Source organism: Meriones unguiculatus, chromosome 18, assembly GCF_030254825.1.
Source record: "Meriones unguiculatus strain TT.TT164.6M chromosome 18, Bangor_MerUng_6.1, whole genome shotgun sequence".
Taxonomy (NCBI): Eukaryota; Metazoa; Chordata; class Mammalia; order Rodentia; family Muridae; genus Meriones; species Meriones unguiculatus.
The window spans coordinates 32414873-32436513 of NC_083365.1; the positions used below are offsets into that span (position 1 = coordinate 32414873).

The 21641-nt window shown below is 39.6% G+C and overlaps 1 protein-coding gene across 7 annotated transcripts in view; it reads left to right on the plus strand.

Annotated features, from left to right (window-relative positions):
- The window catches only part of Mettl15 (methyltransferase 15, mitochondrial 12S rRNA N4-cytidine), a 325629-nt gene that overhangs the window by 21804 nt on the left and 282184 nt on the right, over positions 1-21641 (plus strand). The gene's annotated exons all lie outside the window — the stretch shown is intronic.

Consider the following 21641-nt stretch of genomic DNA (forward strand, 5'->3'; position numbering starts at 1 on the left):
TCGCCATTGAGTTCATGTCAGAAATAGTCCCTGTTCCCCTTATTAGAGAACCAATTTGGACACTGAGCTACCATAGGCTATATCCCAGCAGGGGTTCTAGGTTATAGCCATACATGGTCCTTGGTTGGAGAAACAAGTCTCATGAAAGACCCTGTGCACTGATATATTTGAGTCCTTGTGGCACTCCTGTACTCTCCAGGTCTTACTAATTCCCCCTTCTTTCATATGATTCCCTGCATTCTGCCGAAGGTTTGGTTATGAGTCGTAATATCTGCTTTGATACACTGCTAGGTAGAGTCTTTCAGAGGACTATGCCATTTTGAAAACTGTATTTTAGGTATGTATATAGTATGTGAGATATATTTATATTTCTTTGGGGCTTACAATGCGGTAGGTAAAAATAGTCTTTGTCTTAGCTTCTTTCCCTAGTGCTGTGATAAAAACTCTGAGAAGAGCAACAGAGGGGAGAAAAGGTTTATTTGGCTCACAATTGCAGATTGAGATTATAGCCCATCACTGCAGGGAAATCAAGGTGGCAAGAACTTGAAGGAGGTAGTCACCTTATATCTACAGAAAGTAAGAATTAATTCATGCATGGTAGCACTTAGTTCACAACTTTTATTGAGGTCAGTATCTCCTTATGGAATGATGCCACCTATAGTGAGTGGATCTTCCCACCTGAATTTACCATTGTCAAGATGATCTTCACTTTGGCCAGGGACACAGATTGGCTTACTCTGCACATTTTTGCCTCTCCCTCCATTCCTCCAAGTCTGATCCTCCAGTCCAATCCCCAGCTCTGTAGCAGACCATCTGCTGCAGCCTTTCTTCATGATCTGTCCTCTAAGCATATCTTTCTGGAACACACTTCTTTCCTGCTTTCTGTGGACCCCCTCTCCTCCCCTCCCAGAAGCCTTCCCACTCTTAGGCCCTATCCTCCCCATTCTTAAGTCTCCACTTCCAATACCTAGAAGCACATTTTACCTGAACATCCAATGCTCAAGCCTATGAGGATCCCAGAAGAATTTTTACCTAGCCATACACAGTCACAGCAGTCTCCCAAGAACCAGAAAGGAAAAAGTCAACACTGTCTAACAAAGACAAGACCAAATATCAGTGCCTAGAATTACAATCTTTTAAAATTCAGATGTTTCAATGACTGCATAAAAACACAGTAACTGCCAGGACAACATGTTTCCACTAAAGCCCAGTAACCCTACTACACCAGACTTTGTGTATTGTAACATAGTTGAAGCATAAGAAAAATGCCTTAGCAGGGCGTGGTGGTGTACACCTTTAATGCCAGCCAGCCCTTGGGAGATAGAGTCAGTCAGATTTCTGTGTGTTTAAGGCCAGACTGGTTTACAAATAAGCCAGAGCTGTTGCACAGAGAAACCCTGTCCAAAAACTACTCACCCCTGCTCCCACACAATACCTTAAAACAGCCTTTATGAATATGATAGAGGTCCTTAAAGAGGATATGAAAACACAAATACTAGAAAAAAAATAATAAAACAGATCAAGACCTGAAAGAAAGAGTCAGCGAGGAAAACCAAACTGAGAGAGATTTGGAAATGGGAAATTTAGGAACTTAAACAGGAACCTCAGAGGCCAGCCTTACCAACAGAATATAAGATATGGAAGAGACTACCTCATGCATTGAAGGCAAGAAAGAAGAAATGGATACCGCATTAAAAGAAAATGATAAATCTAAAAGTGTTCTGGCACAACTAGAAAATCTGGGATAGTATGAAAAGACCAAATCTAAGAATAATAGGAAGAGAAAGGAGAAGAAACCCAGATCAAAGGCACAGAAAATATTTCAACAAAATCATAGAAAAAAATTTCCCTAACCTGAAGAAGAAGATACATATCAAGGTACAAAAAGCATACAGAACACCAAATAGACTGGGCCAGAGAAGAAAGTCCCCTTGGCACTTATAGTCTCCAAAACCAAATGTACAGAAAAAATAAATAAATTAAAAGATGCAAGGGGGTCAAGTGACAAGGTGGGGTAAGATGGCGGCGCCGGGAGGACTCTCATTCTGACCAGCAACACAGCAGGATCAGCACAGTGACCAGCAATCAGAACTCGCGGCCATAAATCACAAGTGATTGTGTTTCCCAGGTGAGAGGATACCCCACGGTGGGGGATTCAATCAGCTTTTAACTCACCCGGCTAAACCACGGAAGAGATCCCGGTTCTGCCAGACGCTTGGTCGCCAGCCCAGAGCCACACGCCAGTGTGCTCTGGTCATGGTCCCAGACTGAACTATGCGCACCACACCATCAGAGACTGGAATCTTCAGTCGAGAGATAACTCCACGGTGCAGGAAACTATTGGGACCGCGACCTTAGGTCACCCAGACATCCCCTGGGAAAGACTCGGGTTCCTTGGGTGCCTCAAGAGCCAGTCCAGCCTGCCTGCGTGCCTGATTCGCTGCCTCAGATAGAACTGTGGGCCCCAGAGCACCAGAGACTGAGTTTCACTGTCGGGTGCAAACCCACAGGGAGGGAATCAGCTGGTCTGATCTCAGAGCACTCAGCCGACACCCCCACCCAGAAAAGATCCCAGGAAAATTTCCCAGTTTGGGCAGACGCCCAGACTCCCAAAGGCCAGAAAGGCAGAGCCAAACACGTCTGTGCCTGCGGGTTCTACTCGCCATCCCAGACAGAACGGCGGTTCCCAATCTGGCCCAGAAGGGGACACACACTGCCAGCCCAGATCAGAGCGTAGACCCTCTGAAACAAAGCAGCTGCCATCCCAGACAAGGACACACAGCTTCCGGCTCAGAGTGAGGCACCCAGCCTCCTGACCAGCGAGGAGCCCTGAGTTGCCAACCTAGAGAGGTATGTACAACATCCAGACCAGAGCAGTGCCCCCAGGCACCAACTCAACCTAGGTGCACATTCTCCAGGCCCAGAGCCGAGCACTCAGCCCCTGGCCCAGAGACTTGCTGGGTGCTCCTCTCACCTTCCTGAACAGAACTGTGTGCCCTAGGATACCAGACTGAGTTTCCCTGTTGGGAGAAAACCCCACAGCTAGGGAATCAGCAGGATCTTCAAGAGGGCTGTACCTGGAAAACAGTGTAACAACAACAACAGTGCACTAAATTCAGAATGAGAAACCCAGCAGCGGGGCAACTGTCTTGAAAACTTCTACGGGTGAGAGGAGAGCCCCCCTAACTAACAAAGACCACAGCTACTACTCAGGTCTATACACCTGAGGTGAGCAGTGGCAATTCTTGAGAAACACTGGCCATACAGTGACCATACCCAAAAAGCAGAGGAGGCCTCCTTCAGGAAAACTCATCTTCCGGCCAAGGGGATTCTCTCTACCTCAGGACTCCAGGAAGCACAGAAACTAACAGCCAACACCTAAAACAGCCCAATGGGTAGAGGTCAGAGTAAAAGCCCAACCAACAAAAGACAGAGCAATATGGGATCTCCAGAACACAGCCATCCAGGGGTGAGCAGCCCTGGACAACTCAGCATAATAGAAAACCAAGAAGATGACCTTACATCTATGCTGATGAAGAGGGTAATAGAGGAAACAAATAAAATACATAAAGAATTAGAGGAAGATAAAACCAAACAGATCATGGCTGTTCATAAAGAAATGGAGGAAGTTAAAGACAAGCAGATTATGGCCATCAGTGAAGAAATTCAGGTAGATGCAGCCAAACAGTTTGCGACCTTCAGAGAAGAAATAATTAAATCATTGAAAGAAATAAAAGAAACAGAGCTGAAGGAACTAAAAGAAAAAGAGGAAAATACAATCAGACAGGTGAAGGAAGTAAACAAAACAACTCAAGACCTGAAGATAGAACTGGAAAAATTAAAGAAAACACAAATGGAGGAAATAATGGAGAGGAAGAATTTAGGGAAGAAAACAGGAACTACAGAGGTAAGCATAACCAACAGAGTACAAGAGATGGAAGAAAGAATCTCAGGTGTAGAAGATACAATGGAAGAAATCGATGTATCTGTCAAAGAAAATGTTAAATCCAAAAAATTCCTGACACAGACTGTCCAAGAAATCCAAGACAATATGAAAAGATAAAACCTAAGAATAATAGGAATAGAAGAAGAAGAAGAAGATTCCTTTCTCCAAGACCCAGAAAATATTTTCAACAAAATCATTGAAGAAAATTTCCCCAAGTTAAAGGAGAGGCCAATAAGAATACAAGAGGCCTACAGAACACCCAACAAATTTGACCAGAAAAGAAAATCCTCCCGCCACATAATAATCAAAACAGTAAGTATACAGAACAAAGAAAAACTAAAAGCTGCAAGGGAAAAAGGCCAAGTAACATATAATGGCAAACCTATTAGAATCACATCTGACTTTTCAACAGAGACTATGAAAGCCAGAAGGGCCTGGACAGATATCATACAGACCCTAAGAGAACACAGATGTCAGCCCAGGCTACTATACCCCGCAAAACTCTCAGTCCTAAAAGACGGAGAAAACAAGATATTCAATGACAAAAACAAATTTCAAGAATACCTACACACAAATCCAACATTACAGAAGACACTGGAAGGGAAAATACAACCCAAGAAAATTAGCTACTTTCAAGAAAACACAGGAAATAATTAACCTTAGTACAGTAAAACAAAAAGCAACCAAGCACACATTATGACCACAGCCAACATCAAAATCAAAGGATCTAACAGCCACTGGCCATTAATCTCTTTCATCATCAGTGGACTCAACTCTCCAATAAAAAGACACAGACTAACAGAATGGATACGTAAACAAAACCCAGCAATCTGTTGCATACAAGAAACACACCTAAGGCACATTACCTGAGGGTAAAGGGTTCGAAGATGACTTCCCAAGCAAATGGACCCAAGAAGCAAGCAGGAGTAGCCATTCTAATATCTGATAAAATAGACTTTGAACCAAAATTAAGAAAAAGAGTTGGGGAAGGACACTTCATACTCATCACGGGAAAATTCCACCAGGAAGACATTACAATCCTGAACATCTATGCCCCAAATACAAGGGCACCCATATTTGTAAAAGAAACATTGATAAAACTTAAACCACATATAGATCCTCACACATTAATAGTGGGAGACTTCAACACCCCACTCTCAAAAAAAAAAAAAAAAAAAAAGATGCAAGGGAAAAAGACCAAGTAACATATAAATGCAGATATATTAGAATAACATCTGACTCCTCAATGAAGACGACTCTAAAAATCCAAAAGAACCTGAGTCTGTGTTCTATAGAGTAAGAGAGCCCACAGATGTCAGCCCAGGATATTATATCCTGAAGAACATGGATACAGAAATTGTGGAACATTGACACATTGGAATACTACTCAGCTATTAAAAACAAGGAAATCATGAAATTTGCATGCAAATGGATAGAACTGGAAAATATTATCCTTAGTGTGGTAACCCTGAAGTAGAAAGACACACATGGTATATACTCACTTATAAGTGGATATTAGCCATAGAATATAGGATGAACATACTAAAATCTATAGACCTAAAGAAGCTAAACAACAAGGAGGGAAGATTCTTCATTCTCACTCAGAAAGGAAAACAGGATAGACACCAGAAGATGAGAGGGAACAGGATGGGAGTCTATCACAGATGTCTTCTAAAAGACTCCACCTAGCCAGGGATCCAAGTAGACAAAGAAATTCACAGCCAAACTTTGGACAGAGCACAGGGAGTCTTATGAAAGAAGGGGGATATAGAAGGACCCAGATGGGACAGGAACCCCACAAGGAAATCAATAAAGTAAAAAATACTGGGTCTAGGGTGACTGCAGAGATGGGTGCATCAATCAAAGACCATGCATAGAAAGAACCTAGACCTCCTGCTCAGGTGTAGCCCATAGACAGCTCAGTTTCCATGTGGGTTCTGTAGTCTCTGACATGAAGTTGGTTGAGTGTTCTTTGATCACTTCTCCCTAGTGGGGCGATGTAGCTAGGCCACAGAGGAAGAGGATCCAGGTAGTTCTGAAGGGACATGATGGGGTAGGGTTAGATAGTAGGTGAGGGGGACTTCTTATATTAGTGGACTAGGAGAGAGGGATAGGAGAGGAAGGTGGAGGGAGGAAATGAAGGAGGGAGCCACAACTAAGATACAAAGTGAATAAATTGTATAATAATAATGATGAAGATAACAATAATCAGATGGAAATGATAAGACATGCTGTGATAAAACCAAATTTAAGCAATGTCTGTCTACAAATACAGCCGTACACTAGCACTAGACAAACAACCTAGATCACTGCCCAGATTTGTATCCAAACTGAAGACAGCACCACCACAACTCATTGAACATGGAGAAGTCATTCTGGTGCCTACACAGAGCCTTCATCTCTATGTTCTAGCATCTTTGGTATAGGAAGATACTCAGCACAAACATCAAAGGTGAAGTATAAACACCAAACAAACCATAACCTTTTTAATCTTCAGTGGTGTTCTGTCTACAAGATATGCTAGTGCAGTTGTGGCAGAAAGTTTATGGGCATAACCAATCAATATCTGATTGGATAGAAGGCCAACTCCAGGAGATGGCATTTTCTTGATTAGTGATTGATGTGGGAGTGCCCAGCTCGCTGCTGATTGGTCTCAGCCTGCTCCTGGCAGTGCCTTCCCTGAGCAGGTGGTACTGGATTGTATAAGAAAGCAACCTGAACAAACCATAGAGATAATACAATCTGCAATGTTCCTCCATGATCTCTGTATCTGTTCCTGCCTTGACTTTCTCTTAAAATGTAAGATGAAATAAACCTTTACATTCCACCCCCACTAAATAAGTTGTTTTGATCATGGTGTTATTATAGCAAAGAGAAGGAAAGTAGAATATCAAGTGATTCTATATTATTTCAAGTTGACTCTTAAAATTCAGCCTTATAGTTTACTAATAATACTAATTGAAAAGGTAAGTATTATGAAAGGCATATTATTAAAATTAGATATGACAATTATGTAAAATCAGGAGCATTAGAAAATACAATATTTGAAGCTGATGCTTCTGAATGACACTTTTTTATTTTGAGGACTTAGGTATGTTATTTTTTAATTTTTCTATTCATTTGTTAATTTAATCTCTTTACAGCCTTATCCCAGTCCCCTCCCTCCCCTTCTCCTGGTCCTGCTCTCATGGCCCCTTTCCCCTATTCCCCATTGTCCTTTTGCTCTGAGAAGGGGAGGTCCTCAAGGGGTGTCAACCTTCCCTGTCACCTCAAGTCTCAGTAGGACTAACTGCATCCACTCCAAAGAGGATCTGACAAGGCAGCCAGCTAGGGGAAAGGAATCTGGTGGGTGGCAACAGAGTCAGAGACAGCTCCTACTGCTATTGTTAGGGGACCCAAATGAAGACCAACCTGCACATCTGCTATATATGTGTAGGAAGTCTAGTCCCAGTCTATGCATGCTCTTTGGTTGGTTGGTGGTTCAGTGTTTCTGAGCCTCCTTGGGCCTAGGTTAGTTGATTCTTTAGGTCTTTTGTGGTGTCCTTTATCCTCTCTGCTCCTTTTATCCTTCCTCACAGTCTTCCACAGAATTCCCAGAGCTTGGCCTGTTGTTTGGCTGTGGGTCTCTGCATTTGTTTCCATCAGCTGCTAGATGAAGCTTCTCAGCATTTAGCTGTGTTAGGCTCCTGTCTGTAATCATAGCAGAATATCAATTTTGACAGCAGTTATTGGCTCTCTCCCATGGGGTAAGTCCTAAGTTGGGCCAGTCATTGGTTTGCCATTTCCTCAATCTCTGCTCCATCTTTACCCCTGTTTCTTGCAGGCAGGAAAAAATTTGGGTCTAAGGTTTTATAGGTGGTATCCTCCTCCCCCACTGGAAGTCCTAAGAGGCTACAGGAGGTGGCCACTTGAGAATCTTTAGCTCCTGCTGGTAGAAGTCTCAAGTAGGGTTACCCCCATAGACTCTCTGGAGCCTTTCCTGTCCCAGAGATGCCCCCCTTTGGCTTCTCTGAGTCTGTGGATTTTAGCATGGCTATCCTGTACTTTATGGCTAATATCCACTTTTAAGTAAGTATAGGCTATATTTGTCTTTCTGGGTCTGGGTTGCCTTACTTGGATCTTTTCTAGTTCTATCCATTTGCCTGCAAATTGCATGATGTCTTTGCTTTTCAGCTGTTTGTATTTTCATTTGTTTCTTTAAGGGATTTATTCATTTCCTTTTTTTCACCTTTATAAGGTTGGATTTAAGGGCATTATCTAGTACTTCAGCTGTTTTGGGATATCCAGAGCTGCAGAAGGATAGCGGGCTCTTCTGGTGCCATATTTCCCTCGTTCTTCTTGATTGTGTTTTTGTGCTGGCCTTTACCACCTCTCTGTCCTTGGTTTTGGTCAGTTGTTTCCAATGGAGGACTCCTCAGTGAGTCCTGCAGACCCTTGGGCCTGACAGCTCAGGGAAGAGCCTGCTGCTCACCACTGGTAGTTTTGCTTCAGCTGGATCTGAATGTTCCTGTGGTCCTGCAGGCCTGTGCTCTGTTGGAAGTGCCTCAGGTAGGTTAGGTAGGTATGGAATAGACAGTAGGGGACCAGGGAGGCTCTAAGCTGAATGTTGCTGGTACTCCCCCAGTTCTCCCAGGGATGATGGGCAGTGGGAGTTGGAGAGAGCAGCAGCTCACCTTTGTTGGCTCTGCTGGCTCTGCTTGCTGTGCCCCAGGTAGATTAGGCTAGTAGGGGATAGGCAGAGAGGGATCTATGTGAAGTGTTGCTGGGGCTCCCCACAGGCCTTCTCTGGATGTCAGGCAATGGGGTCGGAGAGAGTGTACAGCTAACTTTTGCAGCTCTAATGGCTGTGCCTCAGGTCTAGGTATTTTATTAATGTAAGTTTTATGAAGAGTCATTAAGTGTAGTGGAAATGGTCACCTGACCTGGCCTTTATCTGTGTAGTGCTATTATTGATATGACCTTGAAAATGCCACTTTATCGTGCATATTTCAGTTCTTAATATGGGAAATGAAAACTTTGTGACCATATCCTTCTTAAAGGTCTTTAGATTAACCCTGGAATATTTGTAATGTTTATAGCAGATTTTATACTTTGTCTGAATATCCTACTTGAAACATTTTTTTTTTATTAGTTACATTTTATGAAACACTTTCTACTTCTCTTTGTGCACCTGTGTGTGTCTTGGGGAACAGACTTTGGCTTCTGGTTCAGGAAGACCATTGGGCAACAGTGGCAGAAGATATGCTGCCTTTAGTAAAGTGAAGTCGTGTTGAGTTCATGATGTCTTTAGATGAAATGATGAGATCCAAGCCATTTTCAAACCTTTCTAGCTCTTCTAAACTCTCAATGGCTGGTTCAACCCAGCTGTTATTGGAGAGTTTACTCCTTTCTAAGCTGGCTGATTCAAACTGGCTTCTCTTGGCTTCTGACTGAATTGCTTTACCTGGTCTCAGACTAATTCTGCTAATATGTTCTGATTCTGCTAATATTCTGATTCTTTCTCATTCTCTGGCTTATTCTGCCTTCACTGTGTCTAGCTTGTTCTCTCTACAACCCGTCTCTGTAAAACTGTCCCAGTAAGAAACTCTCATTTAAAACTCCCCCCTCTCTCCCTGAACTCCTCTTAAGTAGTCTTGTTCTCATGAAAGTTGGGTGTATCCTATCTCTGACTCATTCTGTGCAATCTTTCTCTGATTTGTCACTTTGTCTGCCCTTCAATTAGATGTCAATTTCATATTGGGTTGTTTCTTTTTATAAACTAACCTTGCCTTCATTGTTTGGGAATAAAGGTGTGTACTAAGGGCGTGTCTGAATTCCAGCCAGATCATAATGTAACACAGATGTGTCTGCCTTCCATCCAGATAACATAGACCTAGAAGGTCTTTAGATGTAATCCCTTGATAGAGTAGATATGCTGGATTAAAATCCCTCTGCACCTCTATAGGAAAGCCCTTCTTAGTAGCATAACTATTCCTTTGTAGATTCTGATACTCACTTCTTTTGGTTTGGGGACTTTGAGATTTCAGTGTTCTTTTTCCTAACATACCTCTAGAGTTTGTACTATCTTCTTTTTTTCTCTAGTCTGTTCACATCTATGTAACTAATTTCTTTAAATCCTTGGCTCTTTATCTGAGAGTCACAACCCCTTTGGCAAACCTATCTCCAAAAATATTTACATTACAGTTCATAACAGTAGCAAAATTACAGTTATGAAGTAGCAAGGAAAGTATGATTGAAGGTCACCACAACATAAGGAACTTTCTTGAATGGTTGCAGTATTAGGAAGGATGAGAACCACTGTTTTAAACTGTCCTCTTATTAGAAAGTTTGTGCACGTACCATCCTATTCTTCCAGGACTTTTGACTGAATACATTTTATTCTCTTGAGGTGACTTGTCACTCTTCTATCTGGAAGTCTTATTGACTTTAGTGTGTTGTCAGGAGTCTGCCTAAAATGGAAATATTTCTGGAAGGGACCAACTCTGATCTAGTATCAATAATCACCATTAGCTTTTATTGTACTTAATTTAGAGAGGCCTGCATGGATGAATATATGTGTGCATCTTTCCTTGCTTTATAATAATTAGTGAGAGCTCAGTAATAGCTGATTCACTTTGTTACTTAACTCATCTTCTTGCAGATTAGTATGTGGACATACTAGTATATTAATGCTTAAATTTTTATTTATTTATTTTTGCTGTTGCTTTTTTATTTTGTTTTTGCCTTTTCCTTTGCAGCCATTAGGAATATTTAAAGAGTTTTCAAGTAAGGAATGACATGGTTAAATATCCACTTTTATATGTCACTTATAGCAGAAGTTGGTTCTATCTTTCCATCATGTTTTCTGGAGTCAAACTCAGTCACCAGGTGGACAGGAGTAGCAGAAAGTGCCATTATCAGCTGAGCCATTTCAGCTGCTCCTGACTTGAAGTTTTGAAATGGAGAGATAATCTTGATAGAGATTTTCCTGCTATGCACAGCAATGACTGTTCTGTAAAATTCATGTATTGAGTATCACACTATACCCCATAAATATATACCATAATTACTGATCAATTAAATGCATTCATGGTCTGAATAATGCTGTTTGACTTCAGACTTGTTTCTGCTCCCTCCCATTCTTCATAAATAGACATTACACCTCATACAGAATTTAGACCTTTTATTTTATTGTTGTGCACTTGTACTCTCTCGGGTATCCAGTATTCTTTTATCTCACTGGTTAAGTACCAGTGGCATCTTTGGATTTTTTGTTACATACATCCCAAACACATTTTGAAATAACCCCATTGAGCTTTTCTTAGTTGGATGAAGGAAGGCACAGAGTACTGTGTGTGTGTGAGATCTATGGAGAAGGTTGTGTTGTGCAGTGACTAGTGTGATAGGAATGTGAGGCTGAGAATCATATGGCAATCATATTTCAAAGGAGACTCCTGTATATAAAGGAGTCTGCAGTTGCGTAAAATAAATGTGGTACAATGGAGTGTTTCTTCCCCATGCAGCATAGTCACATTGTTTATGCTGCCTCTTGTGTTAAGTTACCCTTCTTAAAGTCACCTGGTTTCCAATATATGGAAAAAAAATCAGTGGCTTAACTGAGAATCCTTGATTAGATTTAGTAAACAGTAAAAGTTCAGAATAAATTTTCTTTTTACTAATTCATTTGTCTTTTCTTCATTACTTCCAGACATTTAAATGCAGGCACAAAAGCTACAATTTCCCATGTGAATGTTTATTCCTTTATTTTTTCCTGCTATAAATAAATCTGTTGCATAAGAATATAATCATTGCACGTTTATGTTTGCTTATGAGCGAAATCAAGTACAGTGATACCAAAGTACTTGTAATGAACATGATCATTCCATTTTTAAATATGATAAATATTTTTAAATTAAAAATTTTAATACCTGTATATGCACATACATGCACTCATATGCCACGACATGTATATGGGACATCAGAGGACATCACTTTGGGAATCAATTACTTCTCTTCTTTCACTTTTTCATGTATTTCAATGATTAACTTAGGTCACTCCACTTCAATAACAAGTGATTTAGCTGCTGAGTTATCCCACCAGCCCAAGACTTATAATCTTTTAATAGAATCATCTTTGGATGATTTAATTTTTTTTTTTAATATTGTCTCATTGGTAGCAGTTTTAGTTCATGTGACTGGAATCAACCAGAAGGGTCACTTTCAAAAGATAAATGCTATAAAACCTAGCCTAATGGGGCTAATACTATGCTTTATTTAAATTAGGTGGTTTCAGTAATGTGAAGCAGGATACTTGATTCAAAGGAAATAAAAGAATTGCTCATTTATATATTAAAGGTTTCACTTTTAAGCTTCATTTGTAAAATAAAATCTATAATAAAGATTAGTAGTTCCTGAAGTTTGTAGGCTATGTGAAATATATTCTGATTTAGTCTCTTTCCTAGAAAAAATACCCCTACCATGGAAATCACTGTGAAAAGCATTGGTATGCTTCTTGGGTCTCCAACTAGAGAAGCCAGAGCTGTTAAAATGAAACCTGTTTTTTATTCTGTAAAGGTCATGGCAAGAGAGAGAGTCTTGAAATAGAATACTGTAATACTGGTCACATAACTCATTTAAATAGTTATGTGTAGTTAGATCACAATTATATGCATGAGTGGTATGTCTCTATTAAGTTACTTTTCTTCCATATTAAAATGTATATTATGTGAGAAAAATTATATATTTCACAAAATCCAATTTATTCTTGTTCTATAACATTAGAACATTAGTCTGTATTAAATAAGTAGAAAATATCCATTTCTTTTATCATATTCTTAAAAATTAATCAACTATATCAATTGTATTAATTGACATATTCATGTCTGTTAATTAGTTTTATTGCTTTGCTTTTTTTTCCTGCTGTACTAAGGTTCAAACCTGATTCTTGTGCATGCTAATCAAAGGTTTTTCCATGGAGCTGTATCTCTACTGGTTTTGCTGCCTTAAAATTTGTGCTGTGGGAGGTTATTCCTGTGAGATTTTCATAAATTACAATTGAGTTTATATTTACACATGAAAGGAATTTTTCAGTGACCTGAGTATTCACTATGGTGAATGGCTGCTTATGGAACATTCCAGCATCTTTTTATCTCAGACACATGATTTGGTTATTTTTAACGAGATCCTGAAAACTTCTGTCAGAGCTTAAAAATTTGTGTATTGTGCTAGGAAAATGGCACAGTAGCCGTTGACACTTGCTGTAAAAACAGTGTCCTGTATACAGTTCCTGAGAACCACATACAGATGGAGGAAGTGAAACTGCCCCACATACTTGTCCTCTGGCCTCCATACATGTACAGTGGCACATGTCACACATGAACACGCACACACACAAATAAATAAATAAATGAATGAATAGATAAATGAGCTTTCATTCTGTCCCTTTGCTGCTCTATGTAGGAATTTTACTACGTCTGCTTGAACTCGAAGCTCTGCATTCATATTTATTCATAAGGGTTATTATGCTTAAGTTGAGGCTGCGTTTTTTTTTTTTTAAACTCAGTGCTCATTTTCTCAAATTGTAAACTGAGAGAGCTATTAGAATGATTAGGCATATGGAATTTAATTACAGTTTCTAAGTCCTACCAAATAAAAAAAATTAATTGGTGATAATTTTAAAAATTATCATGCCATACAGAATGCCATTCTCACTGGAGGTATTGTTTGAAGTTAATCTAAGAGAAAAACAAAATTAAAATTTGAGAATGTACCAATTTTGTAGCTTTAAAAAAACATTTTAGAATAATTAGCATATCTTTTGCAGTAGCTGGAGTATAAATGGTGTTTGAGTAGTGCAAGGTAACTGTAGATTGTTTTAGAAAAAAATACCTTAAGTGTCAGGAAGTGGGATTTCCTGATCGTGGGGATAGGTGTTATGATGCAGGTACAACCTTACAAGGCAATTTCAGCCTTACCGCTGTCACTTAAGTACTGGTCCTAGAATTTAATATATTAGGAGAAGATTTTTAAAAGGTGAGCGTTTGGATTCAAGTAGTGTAAGTTTGGTGAGAGATTGGCAAATCTGTAAAAAAAAAAATTAACAAATCTTGGTAGCTATTCTGCAAGAATGTGTCCCTTGATTCTTCCCCCTCCCACCTCCCTGTGGCTCTTATATTTGTATGTTTCCTTCATATATTGAATTGGGTTGACCAGTGTAATTAAATATTTGCATACATGATGTTTGACTTCTATGAATGAATCAAAATTCTTATGCTGTGTTTCAGATAGCTTGCTGTGAAAACAGCTGTTGTGCCACTAGATTTTTGGGAAGCTGGGGAAAGGCCTGTATGATTTTATCCTTCCTTCCTTCCTTCCTTCCTTCCTTCCTTCCTTCCTTCCTTCCTTCCTTTCTTTCTTTCCTTCTTTCTTTATTTTTGCTTTTTTGTGCTGATAGAGCTTGAACTTGGAAGAACTTGTGTACTCAAGGTGAGTGCTCTACAACTGAGCAACTAAGCAGTCTCCTGTAAGGTACAATAGAGATCCTTCTAAGGTCTGCATCCATGGACGATGTTGCAGCTGCCATCCATGGGGGATGTTGATCTTGTTTCAAACAGACTCCATTAATATATCTGTAGCCCACACTGACTACAGCCATGTGAGAGTCACATAATAAGATCACCTGATTAAGCTATTTCCCCGTACCTGATTTACAGAAACTCTGATGTAATATATTCTTAGTTTTAATGTCTAAATAAAAATCTTAGAGTAGTATAGAAAAGTAATATATACTTAATTCAAAGTAAGATTTCAACTGTAATGACTGCTGTAGAAGAATGGATGTGCTATTATGAGAGTGGCTAACCAGACTTTCAATTTAATATGTGTACTTTGGGGGCTTTCTGTGGCATGAACTCAGTGGCTAGCTCTCTGATCACCTCCCCCTGGGAGTGCAGCCTTGCCAGGCCACAGAGGAAGACAATGCAGCCAGCTGTGATGAGACCTGATAGGCTAGGGTCAGAGGGAAGGGGAAGAGGTCCTCTGTCAGGGGACTAGGGAAAGGTGAATAAATTGTAATTAAATAATAAATAACAACAAAAGAAAATAAAAAGAAAGTCTTATGTACTGATAATTAAGGGACAGAAAAGAATACTTTTAACAAATGGAATCATATATAAAATGGCCTCTTTGTGGGAAAAGGCAGGGTACTAGAGTACCTGAAAAAAACTGAAAGACAAATGTGGCTTAAATTTAGAAAGCAAAGAAAAGATAGAAGAAGGTCAAACTTTTCATGCCCGAGGTCACATTATTTGTTTATTGAAAAGATGACAGTTTGAACTAAAGTAGTAGTCCTTTTAATGGCAGGAGATGAGCAGATTTGCAAGGATGCAAATGCAAATTGGACAGACATGGAAGAAGGAGAAAACAGGGTCAGGAGGCTACCACAGAGGGCCTCTGAAAGACTCTACCCAGGAGGGTATCAAAGCAGATGCTGAGACTCATAGCCAAATTTTGGGCAGAGTGCAAGGAACCTTATGAAAGAAGGGGGAGATGGAAAGACCTGGAGGGGACAGGAGCTCCACAAGGAGAGCAACAGAACCGAAAAATCTGGGCCCAGGGATCTTTTCTGGTACTGATATTCCAACCAAGGACCATGCGTGGAGATAACCTAGAACCCCTGCACAGATGTAGCCCATGGTTTCCAGTCTTCAAGTGGGAACCCTAGTAAGGGGAACAGGGGCTGTCTCTGACATGTACTCAGTGGCTGGCTCCTTGATCACCTTCCCCTGAGGGGAGTTCATAGACAAAGACAATGCAGCCAGTTAGTGATGAGACCTGATAGGCCAGGGTCAGAGGGAAGGGGAGGAGGACCTCCCCTATCAGTAGACTTGGAGAGGGCCATGGGAGGAGATAAGGAAGGGAAGGTGGGATTGGGAGGGGAGGAGGGAGAGGGCCTGCACCTGGGCTACAAAGTGAATAAATTGTAATTACTAAAATAATAATAATAATAATAAATTAAAAAATAAAAAAATGAGTGTGGGTGGAGATGGATAAAGCAGCAAAATTGCTCTTAAGTTTATGGTACTTTGGCCTTGTTTTTCATTGGGTAGATAACAATCTTTATATTTTCAAATTCATTTTACTTTGTATTTTTGGGGGGATACAATCTCCTGAATTTCTGTGGGCATCATTTTAGTGTTTCAGATACCCAAGTTAGAGCTTCAGGAGTCAGAGACCTAATTTAGGTCCTAGATGAGTTATCTGATCATGAGACAGGCTTATACATGTTTTCAGGAACCTTTGGCCAAAGGAACAGAGTCCATTGAATCAAAAATTATTTCAGAATGACATATTACTTAAGTGTATTTCTCAAATACAAAGAGAACACTTGATTCCTAGCAGTAATATAAAATGTTGCTTTTATTTCCTTCCTTCCTTCACCTCTGTCTTTATTAAATGGTATGGTTTTTCTTCATTCCTTCCCCCTTTCTCTGCCTCTTTTCTGATTTCTTCCTTTTCTTATATAAAAGTCCTAGAGATCTTACCCCTACTCACATCTAATCATTCTCCTTTCATTTATTATTCTTTATTATTTTAATTGGCACAACTGTGCCTACTTTGACAACCTTGGGCTGTCCTTGCAGTGGAAGATACGGGAAGTGAGGAGCCCAAAGTCTTAATACTCTTGATGGCTTAAGGACAAGAAAGTCAGAGAATATTGCCAACAGGGTACAACAATAATTTTTGTCATGCAACTGAGTTTAAATTTTAGTTCTCATTTAGTTGATAAAATCATGTCCTGATCGTTACTGAGTGGGTGAAAGTGGGCAAGTCTTCTTGAGAGATAAAATTCTGTTCCCTTGACTGGAACTTTTGGACTGGCTTCTATGTTGGTCTACAGCAGGTTTCTTTGCAAAACCTTTACTGACATTTCAGTTCCAAGTTAAGTTCTTCTGTAGTGGGACCTGATATGCTGTTATCATATTTACTACTGCTGTGATAATTTAATAGAATTATGCACTCTAACCTCTAGAAGCTCAGGAGGCAAGTTAAACACTGCATCTCCAGTATGTACTGTCTTATTGTTTAAGTAATGAGAAGAAATATTTTTTAATTAATCCAGACAGGTATTCTCATTAGACTCATTAGGTTATATTTGTATATACCAACATTTCTTGCTTAGCTTATTATTAAAATATATAGACATGCTCATTAGCAAATAGCATAAAATCTATCCTGTCTGAAGACTTTGATGACTTTGAACTCTGTCACTTGTTATCTATGAAAAACTTTGGGTGATATAAACATGTATGAAGGACAGTAGAGTACTTGTACTCTATCAGCCTGATGTTCCTAAATTGTTCTTTGTAAATAGTTAAAAATATTTATCATTATTATTTATTACAGTTTATTCAGTTTGTATCACCACTGTAGCCCCTCCCTCATCTCCTCCTGTTCTCACCCTCCCTATTCCATCTTCCCCCTATAACTTTCCCCTAGTCCACTGAAAGGGGAGGTTCTTCTTAGGACTGTCTGGATCCTCTTTCTCTGTGGCCTAGTATGGCAATCTCACCAGGGAGAGGTGACCCAAGAGCAGGCAACTGAGTTCATGCCAGAGACTGCTGGAACCCCCATGGAGATTGAGATTCCCATGGATTATATCTGAGCAGGGGGTCTGGGTCCTCTCCATACATGTCCTTGGTTGATTCATCAGTCTCTACAGGCCCCCCTGTGCCCATATATTTTGCCCATATATATATATGGCTCTGTTGGTCTCCTGTTGGAGAACTGTTGGTCTCTGTTGGTCTCTGTTGGTCTTTGTTGGAGCTCCTGTCCCCTCCAAGTCTTTCATCTCCCTCTTCTTTCATTAGATTCCCTGCACACTGCCCAAAGTTTGGCTAAGAGTCTCAGCATCTGCTTTGATATCCTGCTGGGCAGAGTCTTTCAGAGGCCCTTTGTAATAGGCTCCTGTCCTCTTCCCTAGCTTCTGATCCTGTTTGTCCTCTGAATCAGGATTAAGCATCTTCCCTAGGAACCTCCTTGTTGTATAGTTTTTTTAGGAGTATAGATTTTAGTATGTTTATCCTATATTATATGGCTAATATCTACTTATAAATGAGTATATACCATGTGTGTCTTTCTGTTTCTGGGATACCTCACTCAGGATGATCTTTTCTAGTTCAATCCATTTGCCTGCAGATTTAATGATTTCCTTGTTTTTAATTGCTGAGTAGTATTCCAGTGTGTAAATGTACCACATTTTCAATATCCATTCCTTGGATGAGGACCATCTAGGTTGTTTCCAGATTCTGGCTATTATGAATAAATCTTATATGAACATAGTTGACCAAATGTCCTTATTGTATGGCTGAGCATCTTTTAGATATAAGCCCAGGAGTGGTATAGCTTGATCTTGAGGTAGCAATATTCCCAAATTTCTGAGAAAGTGCTAAATTGATTTCCAAAGTGGTTGTATAAGTTTACATTCCCACCAGCAATGGAGAAGTGTTCCCCTTTCTCCACAACCTCTCCAGAATGTGCTGTCAATTTGAGGTTTTGATCCTAGCTATTCTAGTGGTTGTAAGGTAGAATCTCAGGGTTATTTTGATTTTCATTTCCCTGATGACTAAGGTCATTGAGCATTTCTTTAAATGTTTCTCTGCCATTCGGTATTCCTCTAGTGATAATTCTGTTTAGTTCTCTACCCCTCCCTTTTAATTGGATTACTAGGTTTGTTGGTGTTTAACTTCTTGAGTTCTTTATATATTCTGGATATCAGCCCTTTGTCAGATATAGGGTTGGTAAAGATCTTTTGCCAGTCTGTAGGCTGTCAGTTTGTTCTGTTGACAGTGTCCTTTGCTTTATAAAAGCTTTTCAGTTTCATGAGGTCTCATTTATTGATTGTTGATCTTAGAGCCTGTGCTGTTGGTGTTCTGTTCAGGAAGTTGTCTCCTGTGCCAATGAGTTCAAGGCTCTTCCTCACTTTTTCTTCTAACAGATTTAGAGTGTCTGGTTTTATGTTGAGGTCTGTGATTTGCTTGGACTTTAGTTTTGAGCAGGATGCTAAATATAGTTGTATTTGCATTTTTCCACGTGTAGCACCATATTTTGAAGATGCTATTTTTGTTCGGTTTTTGCTTCTATGTAAAAAATCAAGTATCTGTAGGTATGTGGGTTCATTTCTGTGTATTTGATTTGATTCCACTGATCCGCCAGTCTGTTCCTATGTCAGTACCATGCCATTTCTAGTACTGTTGCTCCATAGTACAGCTTGAGATCAGGAATAGAGATACCCCTAGAAGATCTTTTATTATACAAGGTTGTTTTAACTATTCTGGGCTTTTTGTTTGTTTGTTTGTTTTCCTTATGGAATTGAGAATTGTTGTTTCTAAGTATGTAAAGAATTTTGTCGGCATTTTGATCGGGATTTCATTGAATCTGTGGAGTGCTTTTGGTAGGATGACCGTTTTTACCATGTTAATTCTACTGATCTATAAGCATGTTTTTTTAGTGAACCATGGTTCATTGTTACTCTGTAGCTCTTACTGAGAGCCATTAAAATTAATGCAACTTTTGAACTCACTATTGTGCTTATTGCTTTCATCAAAGGGCATAACCATTGTGTGTCATATGTTTTGAGTAATAATCATACCATTGATTAGTCATACCACTGATTTTGATATACTTTTTAAATTTTCCTGGCTTTCTTTTTGCCATTATATTTACCTCTTTACTTTTATTTTTTAGAAAAGATTTTTATGCCCCCAAAGTCCTGTGAATTATGAAGGTAATAATATATTCTTAGCTAGCCTTACACATGTTTTAGTATCATCAGAATGCTGTGGAGATTTTGTGCTTGTGAAGCTGATATTGAAGTATCCTTATTTTGTCTTAAAATATTATCAATGGTATGTTTTAAAGACAATACTGCCAGAGCCAGGTGTTGTGGTGTTTGCCTTTAACCCCAGCAATCAGGGAGGCAGAGGCATGTGGATCACTATGAGTTTGAGGCCAGCCTAGTCTACAAAGCAAGTCCAGGACAGCCAGGGCTACATAGATAAAAACCAAAAACAACAGCAACAAGAACAAATAAAATAAAATGTTAATGTAATGTTTCTAGATAACGTAGAAATGTCTGAAATGATAGAGTGGCCCAAATCTTTCTTTTAACATTATCAACTCAGAAGATAAAAAGCTAATTCACATCAAGAAATAATCTTCCAGCCTTTGAGCTCAGTGGCCTGGTAGAAGTCAAATGGTTCCTAGATTCAGTGACTTCTACCACCCTCACTGATCTCAGGGTAACACTGCTGGTCTGTTTTAACCTCACACTCTAGTCCCATGCTCACATTGCCAACTTCTGTCATGGATGTTTCAGTAGCGTTCTCTGTCCTCTTCATGTGCAGGAGACCAGGCCTTAAGCCTCACTCCTAGAGCTGCTACTGTCAAGTTTAGACACACTCTCCTAAATTGCCAGATTAAAAAAAACAGGTCTCAGATGTATTTAAGGTATCCTAAATAGATAAAAATGCTACATATTTCTTCCCATTGCTATGCTTCTGTTGTATTAACTGTCTAGAGCTTTGACATTTATCACTAAAACTATGATTTCTTAATCCAGCTCTAGTAAAACATTCCACTACATGATCTACTATCATGGTTCAAAGCTCAGGGTTGAGCCTCTATGGCTTGGCAGCAAGGACAAGCCTGCATGGGAGCCTGATTTCCTGAGGACAGTCTGCTGGCAGATAGGGCATAACTTGTTGAGGCAGCCTGGGGACCAGTGTCCTTCTTAGCTGTATTTGAAACAGGTCCCTGGTAGAGTTGACTTAGGCTGAATCTCTGGAATGGGGCATGGCAGACCTCTTGTTTCAATTGTGGGAAAGCCAACTGCCTCAGGGCAGCATCCAAGGTCAGGAGCATAGTTTTGGGAGCATAGTTTTGGGAGCCTGTCAGAAAGACTCAGCCACCTCCTTTCTGGCTTGAAAAAAAAAAAAAAAGATCTGAGCCCAAGGGATCCTGCCAATACTGATGCACCAGTGGAGGACCATGCATGGAGGACTCAGTCTCCACGTGTAACTCTGAGTGAAGAGATCAGGGGCTGCCTCTATCATGAACTCAGTTGACTGCTCTCTGATCACCAGCAGCTGATGTTGCAGCCTTTCCAGGCCATGAAGAAAGAGGATCCAAATAGTCCTGATGAGACTTAAGAAGCTATGGGCAGATGGCAATAGTGGAGAAATCTCCCTTTCGGTGCACTAGGGGAAGGGGATGAGGGGAAGAACGGAGGGTGGTACTGGGGAATTTGAGAGAGGGGGCTTCAGTTGCGATATATGATGAATAAATTGTGAAAAAAAAATTAAAAAAAGAAATAATCCTGCCCATGATGATTTATGAACACTTCTCAAAAAATAATTTATACCACGTCCAAAAATTTACAATTTTATTATTGTAATAGAACTAAGAATATTATTGTGGTATTATTGTTTTATTATCAAGAATATTAAGTGTATATGTAGTCATAGACATATATGCAAGCAAAACATCCATACACATAAAATTAAAAAATAAACACAAAAGAGTATGAGCTATTAGGTTTGAAATGTTATTGTCTTTTATTCCCTTAATTTTTAATTTTATATTAAGGAATTTAAGTCAAATAATATTTCACTTCAAAAGTCAAGGAATTTTACATCTGATTTTTTTCAAATAGGTAATT